The following is a 9,926-nucleotide window of genomic DNA, read 5'->3' on the forward strand; positions in this document are numbered from 1 at the left end:
ACCTCCCAAAAAGTTGTGCGGCGAATCCACCCGCCGCCGGCCCGGCCGAAGGGGGTCACCGACGGGGGGAAAAGGGGGTACGGGACGGGCGAGAGGGAACCTGCGGCCGCATTCCGGGGCGCCCCCGCCCCGCCGGCACCGTCCCCACGGCCGCGGGCGGGGGGTGGGCGGCGGCGGCGGCGGGGGGGAACGCACCCCAAAAACGCTGCGAAACTTTCCAGGCCGCGGCCGGCGCAGCCCCGCGGGACCGGCACCGCCTCCGCCGCGGCGGCTCCGCACCGGGCTGGGGGAGGGGGTGCCCCCCAACCCCGCCACCGCTCGTTAAAAGTCATTTCGGCAAATTAATGCGGCCCCCGGCCCCCCGTCCCGCGGCCCCCTCGCCCCGCGCGGGGCGCGGGGGGGTTGGGGGGGGAAGAGCGGCCCCAGCCGCGGCGCCCCCGCCGCTTCCCCCCGGCCGCCCGGCCCCGGCGGCAGCGGGGCTCGGCCCGCTCTGGGCCCGGGGCCCGGCGCGGGGGGCCCGGCGGGGCGGGGAACGGAGCGGCCGGGCCGCGCCGCGCCGAGGCCTAGCGCCCCCCCGCCCTCGTTCTCGCTCGCCGCCCTTCACCTCCCGGGCAAAGGCGCCGCGCCCCGACCCTCCCGCCGTGCCCGGCGGCCGTCTCACCCCCCTCCGGCGCTCCTCCCGGCGCCCGAAAGCTTCAAAAACCCCCTTGGTTCCCCGCACCCCCTACTGCGGCCTACGCCGCTCCGACCGATCCCCGGCCTCGCGTAGCCCGCCTCCCCGCCCGCCCTGCACCCTCCGCACCGCCTGCCGCGCTACGCGAGCCCGGGGATGCAGGCCGGGCCTGGCTTACCTTTCCAGCTGCTTTTTTTTCCCTCCTCTCTCTCCTCTCCCCCCTTTCCCTCTGTTGGGCTGACAGATCAGAGTTTCCTCCCCAGCAGAGGGACTGGGAATGTGCTCGGGCTCTGTGCTGAGGAGCTGCTGCCCCCCTGTCTCTGAGAAGATCCAGCTTTTTGTGGGGAGGAAGCTTTGGGGGCTCTTTTATTATTTTAAAACTACAAAGTGCTCAGAGGGTAGGTGATTATTAAGGGGAATCCCTGAATATATTCTCCAGCAAAGAAGGCAGGGCTGCTGGGGCTGCTCAAGAAGAGAGCCAGCAGCCTCCTATAGCACCACTACAGGCACTGAGAGGACATAACATCAGAGAGCGGCTCCTCTGCCCTCCAAAACAACAACTTTCCTACCATCTTGGAGGTAGTAGCGAGGGAGAGAGGGAGGGGGAAAAAAGTACAGAAGGTTTTTATAAAGTGTCAATTTGGAGAAGGGAGACAAATGGCCAAAACAAAATATTTTATAATTTTTTTTTACTTTTTTTTTAAATAAAAATAAAATACAATGGCTCGTGGCTGAAGATTTTTTTTTTTTAATAATCTGTAAAGATCAACTCTCTGGAAAAAAAATTAAAGGAGGTACAGTAAAAATATATATTTTTAGTAACTTCGTTGTTCTTTAAGATATGTATTTTTTTCCTATATTTTAAAGTTGATAACTCTTTTGTCATTTTGTGATGGTTCTAAATTAGTGTGTAATTATTAAAGTTTGTATAACTTTTTTTTGTATTCGTAGTCTTAGTAAACAAGTGAGATTATTGTCGGTAGTTTGGTGTAACTGTACCATGACGTCTTTCTATCTCTCAAGGCATTGTAAATAAAATTGAATATACAGGCAGAGAAAAAAACATATTTAATTTTTACTTTTTTATTTATTTCTAGTGTTGGCTATGTAGAGAAACAATGGGGGATTTAATGCGAGTGAGAGGAACCTTTGATAAATATCTGAGACATTGTGCTGTCATAAATTTAGCATTATCTGCCCTTCAAGGATGAGATGTGAATAAACAGGACTCATAGCAAGAAATTTGGGGGCAACAGTTGAGTTTTGTTCGTAATGTTTCAAAGCACTTTGCAGTCTTCTAAAAATCTGTTTCGGTTCTTTTTAAGTTACTGTTTTGATTTAGGGGCTTTGTTATTGATATTTATGAATATTATTCCTAACTTATAGTCGAGAAATGCTATAAATGTATACTACAGTGTCTTGTAATATAAATTAATAGTACTTTTCTCTGTTGCAGATTCTTTTATTAGATTGTAAAATATATATTAGATGCTGTCAAAACAGTGTCAGATGCTGTGGTGTATCTATAGGTGAAGACACTGATCACTGTATTCAGCAGATCTGTGATAATGTTTCTTGAAGTAGTATTATGCACAGCCCTATTCAGAGTTGAACTGCAAAGATGCATTTTTATTTGTCCCAAAGGAAGAGGAAATGATTAGGAAACTAATGAGCTATACATTATGTTTTTTCCATTGTAAAAATTATTCAGGTGGTATAGACTAATTGAACTGCAGTCAGACTAAGTTCATATGGATGAAGTACTGGATTACTTAGTATATTATCAACCTCTTCATCTCCCCTGCCAAATCTGAAATATACTGGTTTAGTTCAGTTCTTGTAATCTTAAAAAAAAAAAAAAAAAAAAATCCCATATTTTAGGTACATCCGCGTTTCAAAACATACTTTTGAGTTTGCCCAGCCTGCATGGTGAGTGTAGTTTGTGTGTTCATAGTGGGTTTTTCATTTAGATAAATATGTTTCAATTAAAGTATAATTAAAAGTCAGCTGGCCTTTCTGTCAAACTTTTTGTTTAGCAGAGTTTTTTTAGATTATGCTTAGTCTACCTAGATCATTTTTAATAATCCAGAGTGTTGCGTTCAATGGAATTATTGCATGGGAGGTGTTTTGCTGTTATTTGATTTTTTTTTTCTGTTTTTCAGTTTTTAATCTATTAAATGCATAGTTCTGCTGATGTTAGAAAACAACAAAAAAAGCCCAAATATGTTGCTCCTATATTTCAAAGGAGTTTGTATTTTGTATAGAAGTAATGCAATAATTAGGGTCCTTCATAATTTTACTAGTCATTATTGTATGCTTTGGAGCATGAAGTATGATTATTGTCTTTGTAAAGCTGTTTCAGCAAAAATTACTTTTATATCCTATACCTAAAATTCATTACAGGAGAGATTACAAATGTAGGTCAGATATAGGATGATTGAAAAACTGCAAACCCTTTGAAATATTGTAAATAAATTATCTTAATTAATCTAGGAATTCAACAAATGCAGCATAAACTAGTATTTCCTTTTCTTTTATTCTAAATAGATAGATAAAGGGCCAAATTTTCAGACTCCAGTTTTGCAAATGCTTGCAGGCCTTACTAACACTTACTAATTCTGAAGTGCTTGAAGGATCACTATAGTTCCTTGCATAAAACTCTTACCAAGTCGGTAGGATTTTGCTTGAGTACCAAATTCAAGTTTCTGTACAAAGTGATTTCTTGTATTCAACCATGGTGTTAAACAAGAGAATGGCTACTTTTAGCTTAATTCAGTAGTTCAATATAATTCAACTACAGTTCAGGTTCTCTTCATTGGGCTATTAAGATGTTTTTTGTGTTTTAGGAAGAGAGGCACACCCTGAACAACTAATCTGTGGTATATCTCTCTGTGGTACTCCCAAGAATATCTGTACAGCACACTTAGTATCTTGGAACTGTATTTTTTTAAATGGGATGCAGGTGATTTAACATTTTTGATAAATGGCTACGAATGCACTTGAGAAGCTGAGCACAGAAACAATATTAAACCTTTCGTTTGGCTTATGTGTTTGACTTTGCAGATACTGACTTTAATCAGTATTAATTACTTGCCTGCCTAAATTTAAACATGCATCATGGTAGCATTACACATTTTGGTGACATCCTGAGATCTATTTTATGTGTTTTAATTGTGAAACTAGAAGCTTAATGCAAGCAAAATGAGAAACATTTTGAATCTCGAAGTTTGGAATAGGAAAACTTGAAATGGGATATTTCTAGTATCTTACAAAAAAAAAAAAAATTCAATCTTTTTAAGGAGGAGAAAGTAAAGAGGAAAAAATTGCCAATTGTTATGTGGACAATGGTGTAATCATTCAGCAGAGAAACTAAAATTTAGTACTTCATGGATAGATAAATTTAACAGAACTTTATTTACCTGAGAGTAATTTGGTTTTTGCTAACTTACTAAGAGATGGAAAGATTATTTTGTTTTGCTGAAAATAAAATGTTACATGTTAACAACCTAAAGGAGCAGTCTGCTAGCTTTAGTAATGTAGAATGAAATTATTTTTTTAAAAAAGTTGCTTATCTTTATGGACAAGTCTCTTAGGTTGCGACATACATTATTTTGATGGGTAGAGCAGTGCTCTGAAATTACACTGGAGAACAAATTGGACTCTGAAATTTCTGTACAATGTGTAAACCCAAAGCACAAAAGGTCCCCTGTACAACATTCAGAATTGTATTCTGCAACTTCAATTTCTTTGGAACGGGTCTGTCTGCCTTGATTTAAATCGGCCTGGACCAACTGCTCCATCCAGTAAACTTATTGTACACTTGAGCACAGAGTGGTCAGAGGACATTAATGTTCTGTAAATCACAGGTTTTGGCTAATGAGGCGTTCTGTGCTGATGTGTCTCACTTGTGTTAGCAGTGAGGCAGAGGGCAGCGATGCAGTGAATAAGCTTTGAGTCTAATAAAGCAATGAAATAGGTGCTTTAGGTTGTACACCAGCTACTGGAGGAGGCTGCAGCAAGAAATGAACCTTGACTCTCTCCCAAGGTCGTGCGCACCCCGAGTGCAGACTTCAAGAATTCCTGGAGCATGACTTAGACTCTGTGCATGTGATGAATACTCTCAGGTTGTCCACAAATAGTGTTACAAGGTCGGCATCTTGGTATTATTTCTTGAAAGACGCATACTGAGGAAACAATTCCAGTGTCTTCAATTGCTTGCTAAAGGGATTAGCAATTTATTTAAAATGCCAGTGAATGTTGTTAAGGGGAAGAACAACTTCAAGTGTATAGCTGTTAATTCAAGATTTTCTTATCTGAAGAGCCATAGAAGATCTTGTCTTTAGGCATTTAAAGACTGAAAAGGGTGAAAAATTAAATAAAACCCAAAGTTACGATACGTTCTTCTGAGCAATGTCTTGAGCAGCTGTGATGTGGTATTAGTTTGTGTAATAATGACAATATCTGGGGTAGAGCTAACCATTAAATCCCAGCATATTAATATTTTTGAAAAATGCTTATTCTTATTTTTCAACGATTCTTTAACATGAAAATTCATAACAATGATTGTCTCTTCCGTATCTGGGGTTCAGTTACTCTGCTGCAGTTGTATGTATTTGATAACTAGCATGCTTTTTGCCACTTTTCCAAACACAGAGTCCTTATGTTAAAAACACTGTCCATGATCTGAGGATTTTTATATATGCCATAACCCAAGTTATGGCATAAATTTAGCTTCTTAATTCCACTGATAAACTCCTTTGAACCTGTGCTTTAGTGCACTCCTGTGTGGCAGATAGGGCTTGTCCTATAGCTTCAGCTGTGCTATATACAACAGAGCAACTTTGCTTTACTTTGTTTAAAGCCCCAAATGCTAGCAAAGCAACGTGATGTATACATGACTAGCCTTGTTTTCCTGAGTGTTAGGGGCTTCATTAAAGCTTTTTTCAGCAATGGGAATTTTGCTGTTGGTTTCAGTAGGAGTATAGCTGTAGAAGTATTTAACCAATTGGGAACAGATGTATGCTAGCTATTACGTGATAATATAATTAATTGATAGTGAACTGTACTGAAAATAGTAATTAACTAAGACTTCACTAATCTGTTCTTCATTATCAATGTGTATTTTAATCTGCATTAAATAAATGGTATTGTCTTCCTTAAGCTCAGCAAAGAAAAACCAGTAAGACTGTTAATTGTGGGAAGGTTGTCCAGAGTATGTTGGGCATCTGTGGAGACTTTTAAATAAGGACAAATTAATGGAATAAGCTGTCCCAGCAGAATGCTCTAATACCATCCCATTTTACTGGGAAGCCCTCTGTTAATTCAAAGTATACTATTGTATTTTTACTATCTGCTTCTGTCTATTGATATTTCATTAACTGTAATTGTAGTGATTAAGAAGCTCCATACTTTATCACCAGTCCTCTCTGCTATTAGTCCAGTTATTCATTTACATTCAGGTTGCAGAGGGTCTTGGTGACTACTGCAGGATGGAAATATGAGAATTCCCACTCTGGACCAAATCAGTGGTCTCTTAAGCCTTCCAACAAAGGTGTGGAATATCCTGTGATTGATAATTGAGAAATAAAGGGCATGCAGGACAGGATTTTTCTAAAGTAGTTGGAGCTGAGCTAACATCAAAGCATATGGCTTAATTCGTGTCTAGGGTGATGGGATTCCAGTGGATTTTGAAAGTTTCTTTTTGTTACACATGAAGTTTTTTGTTCTTAGTAGGTCTCTTTTTGATACATGGTTCTCATCTCTGATCCATTTCAAACATCAACATCTGTCCAGATGATGACAAGAAGAAATAAAATGATTTCTTTGAAATATTGGTTAATTATATTCAAAATTGAGCACTGGCTGAATGAGGAGATGTCTCTACTACCTCTTATGTCTTTGAATCTCAGTAGGCTTCTCAGTGTTAGGCACTGTGAATAGATGTGTACATTAAGCTGAAGGAAAATATAATTATTAATAGTGTTTAGCATAGCAGGCTTTGCTGATTATGGAATCATTAATTGTATTTGAATTACAAGGCTTTATATATGTTATTTATGTCTCTCTGTGCCATCATTCCATCAACTAATACGTGTTACTGTAAAGGTCTTTTGAATAAACCTTACACAACAGAAAGGACCATGACTTAGGTAAGCCCACACACATAGTGAAGGATTTGGTGTTCGTTTCTGAACTAAGTTTTCCTTGTGATTATCTGTAAACATCAGTGTTTTGTTCTCAAAGGTACTTGTGCCCATTTGGCATTTTATGAAAAATAATAATAATCTGTTAACATCCGTTAATAAATTGAAAACTGTGTTGTGTTTGACTTTGGGGTTTTTTGTTGTTTTTAAATAGGAATTTTAAAACTTCTCAAGTAATTCTGAGAGAACTTACGTACTTTGATGTTTTGTGGCATTCTTGTACTCCTTATAAAGAGCTTATTGTGGTTGTCAGGAAAGTCCTTAGCTTTTAGCCACTCTCCAGAATTCCCCATTTACTCATTACTTTTTTTTCCATTTTGGTAGTCACCATGAAGTCCTATTTCTTTCTCTTGCTTTCTTTGTTTGTCCTGTCAGTGCCTTCAGAGAGTCATCTTCCAACCCTTCAGCACTAAAGGTGATTTCATCTTACTGCATATTTGAAGGACAACACAACAAATTATTAGGATATTGTCTTGTTTTGGGAGAGGATGTTTTGGCTTAGCCATTGTTTGGAGTATTTTATGAGGAGCAGGGTTGTGGGGACAGAGATGAAGTTATATTACCTTTCCCCTTTGGATTAAGGCTGATGTCAGTTTGCCACACTGCTTTTCCTTTAGAGCTATGACACTCAGCTTTATTTTTCTGTTGGTTTCAACATTAAAATACAGCACATCCCCCAATCAAGCATGTACAAGACTGTCTTACAAGAATCTTATCAGCCTCAGAAGATGCACTGATCCAAAACCTTGTATTGAGGAAATGCTAGACACCTTCTTTTCTGCCTTGAGCTATGCTTCAAAATACATTTATAAAAAGTCACAGCTTTAGACTTAGAGCTTAAATCTGTCTGCAGTTATAGTTTCTCTTTAATCTGAATGCACCTTGCCTAAACTTGCTTGAAAGTGTAACTGCATAGTATGGTCTTACTTTGAATTAACACACCCTTTGCCTTCTCTACTCCCCACATCCACCTGCTGAAGACAAGACTACAAAAAGGCAAGGTTTAATCTAAGTCATGTTTGGGGTTAATAGTTTGCACGCAAGAGCCTTGTTTACACCGGGCTGTGCTCAGAGAGGAGGATACTTAATGCCCAACCCCATCCATCCCTGCCAGACACATTCCTGTTCCTTGGCAGGCTGTACAGGCAGGGTGCACAGGAGCAGGTGAGATGAGATGAAGGTTACTGCACCTGAAGGTAACTGGCGATGCAGCCGCTGACAAGTTCTGCCAGTTGGCCACCAGGTGGAACCAGGGCTGCACTCGGGGAATTGCAGGAATTGCAGCTCCTCTGGGGCTGCGCTCAGCTCCAGAACAAAGGGTAACAAACCCCTGCCCACCCCAGCAGAGTCGGGATAAAGGCACTCACCAGCCTTGCATGCAGTGAGCTGCATCAGTTATCACCTGGCTGTTCCTGGTACTGTAACCACAGGAACAATACTCAGAGCGTGTTTATCTCCCACCATCCCAGTTCTTCAATGCCACTTTTTCATAATTCTCTAACCTGAGGTTGCAGCTTCAGGACCAACAAGTAGTAGCACTGATTGTAAACTTTTTATCTTAAATAAACAGAGGTAAGTTGTGTAAGTAGCCCTGTTTCTGTAATTTTTGTTCAAATATTTTGCCCAGCCTATGTCACTTCCCTGCCTTTGCAGACCTCTATTATGCTTTTGTCACTAGCTGGGTGAAAGTCCTCATATGCACCAACTGTCCAGCCACCAGAGCAAAGAGAAGAGATAAGGGGTAGGCTACAATCTAAACTCAGTGGCTAGGAATGCTAACTTAGATTTCTCTTTCTTATCTAGTTTTCAACAGTTACATTTATGAAGAGCCTTGTTGCTATTACTAAGTTTGGCTGAAAAATTCTGTACTTGACTAGTTAGGTGGGAAAGAGAGTAGAAACTGGACAGAGAGCACCACATGTACTTCTTCCCCTTCTTGCCTTTCTTGATAAAGGCTAGACAGTTTTTGAACAGAAACCAGAATTTATTGTACATCTAACTGAAGGACATAGTGCTGTCAAAAAACCAAAAAGCATGCCAGAGCTCCCAGGGTAATGCTACAACATTTAAGGGAAAAAAAAATCTAAAGCTTTAAATTCTGAAGTGATAACTGTCTCGTTGCACAGCTGAAGTTAATCCTCTGTGTTTGTACAACATAGGAGTGGGGAGGGAAGAAAAGGTTTTCATCTTAGGAGCCTGAGAACCAAATGTTTTTCTGAATACAGGATTCAGCTACACCCTTTCTTCCTATTTTTGGCATATGTCACACACATTTTTCTTTTGCTATGTGCCAATAAACCCCTGCTCCTGCTTAAGAAGTAACATTCCACAAGGACAGGAGGAAGGTTTCATGCTGTACTTGGTCCTGTGAACTGCCATATTAAAACCAGACTGCAGTCTCCCTCTCTGCCTCGCTAACATGCATAGCAGGATCTCAATTAAATGCACAGTTACCCTTTTCTGTACCACCATGAGAACTGACCCTGTCCCTGTTGGTAACTGGAGATGGCAGGCTGAATAAAACCATGTCCAACATTGAACACTTAACTCGTGTGAGGACACTGTGATACACCAGCATAACCAGAAGAGTCTTCTTCCTGGGCAAAAGGAAAACAATGTTTTAAAAAGTTATGTGTTTGTTACTGAAAAATTTTAAGCATGGAAGAAGAAAAAAGGAATTTTGTAAAACTAAGGCTTCTACAGCAGCACCCCCATGCACTTAGTATTATTCTACACTGAAAAGGGTAGCTTTTCCTCATGCAAAATTAACTTTTTTTTTTTAAATAATACAGTTGGAAATGATGGCTTTATGATACTGTTCCCATATTCACAGTTCCTGGAAAAATTACACTGAACTTTTGTAGCCAGTTGAAAAGGAAGTTATCCTTCTTCCAAATTTACATTAACCATCATAACACAGAGGAGACAGTCACTGTTCTGAAGTTATTCTAAAGCATAAAAAAACCCCAACCACCCAACTAAAAAATACCACACACAACCCCTTCCCCCCACTTTGCTATATAAAGATCAATGCACAGAGAAACTATTCT

At 40.6% G+C, this 9,926-nt stretch overlaps 1 protein-coding gene across 6 annotated transcripts in view; it reads right to left on the bottom strand.

Moving 5' to 3' along the window:
* Positions 1–1,251, bottom strand: part of INO80D (INO80 complex subunit D) — a 36,807-nt gene extending 35,556 nt beyond the window's left edge. For 3 of the 6 annotated variants that reach the window (XM_077785114.1, XM_021538878.3, XM_021538874.3), the window contains exon 1: positions 852–1,251. The gene's annotated coding sequence lies outside the window, so the exon portion shown is untranslated. The other 3 variants (XM_021538875.2, XM_021538876.3, XM_021538877.3) reach the window with 3 other exon arrangements.
* Positions 1,252–9,926: the final 8,675 nt, after the last annotated feature.

The sequence above is a fragment of the Lonchura striata genome, chromosome 8 (genome assembly GCF_046129695.1).
Source record: "Lonchura striata isolate bLonStr1 chromosome 8, bLonStr1.mat, whole genome shotgun sequence".
Taxonomy (NCBI): Eukaryota; Metazoa; Chordata; class Aves; order Passeriformes; family Estrildidae; genus Lonchura; species Lonchura striata.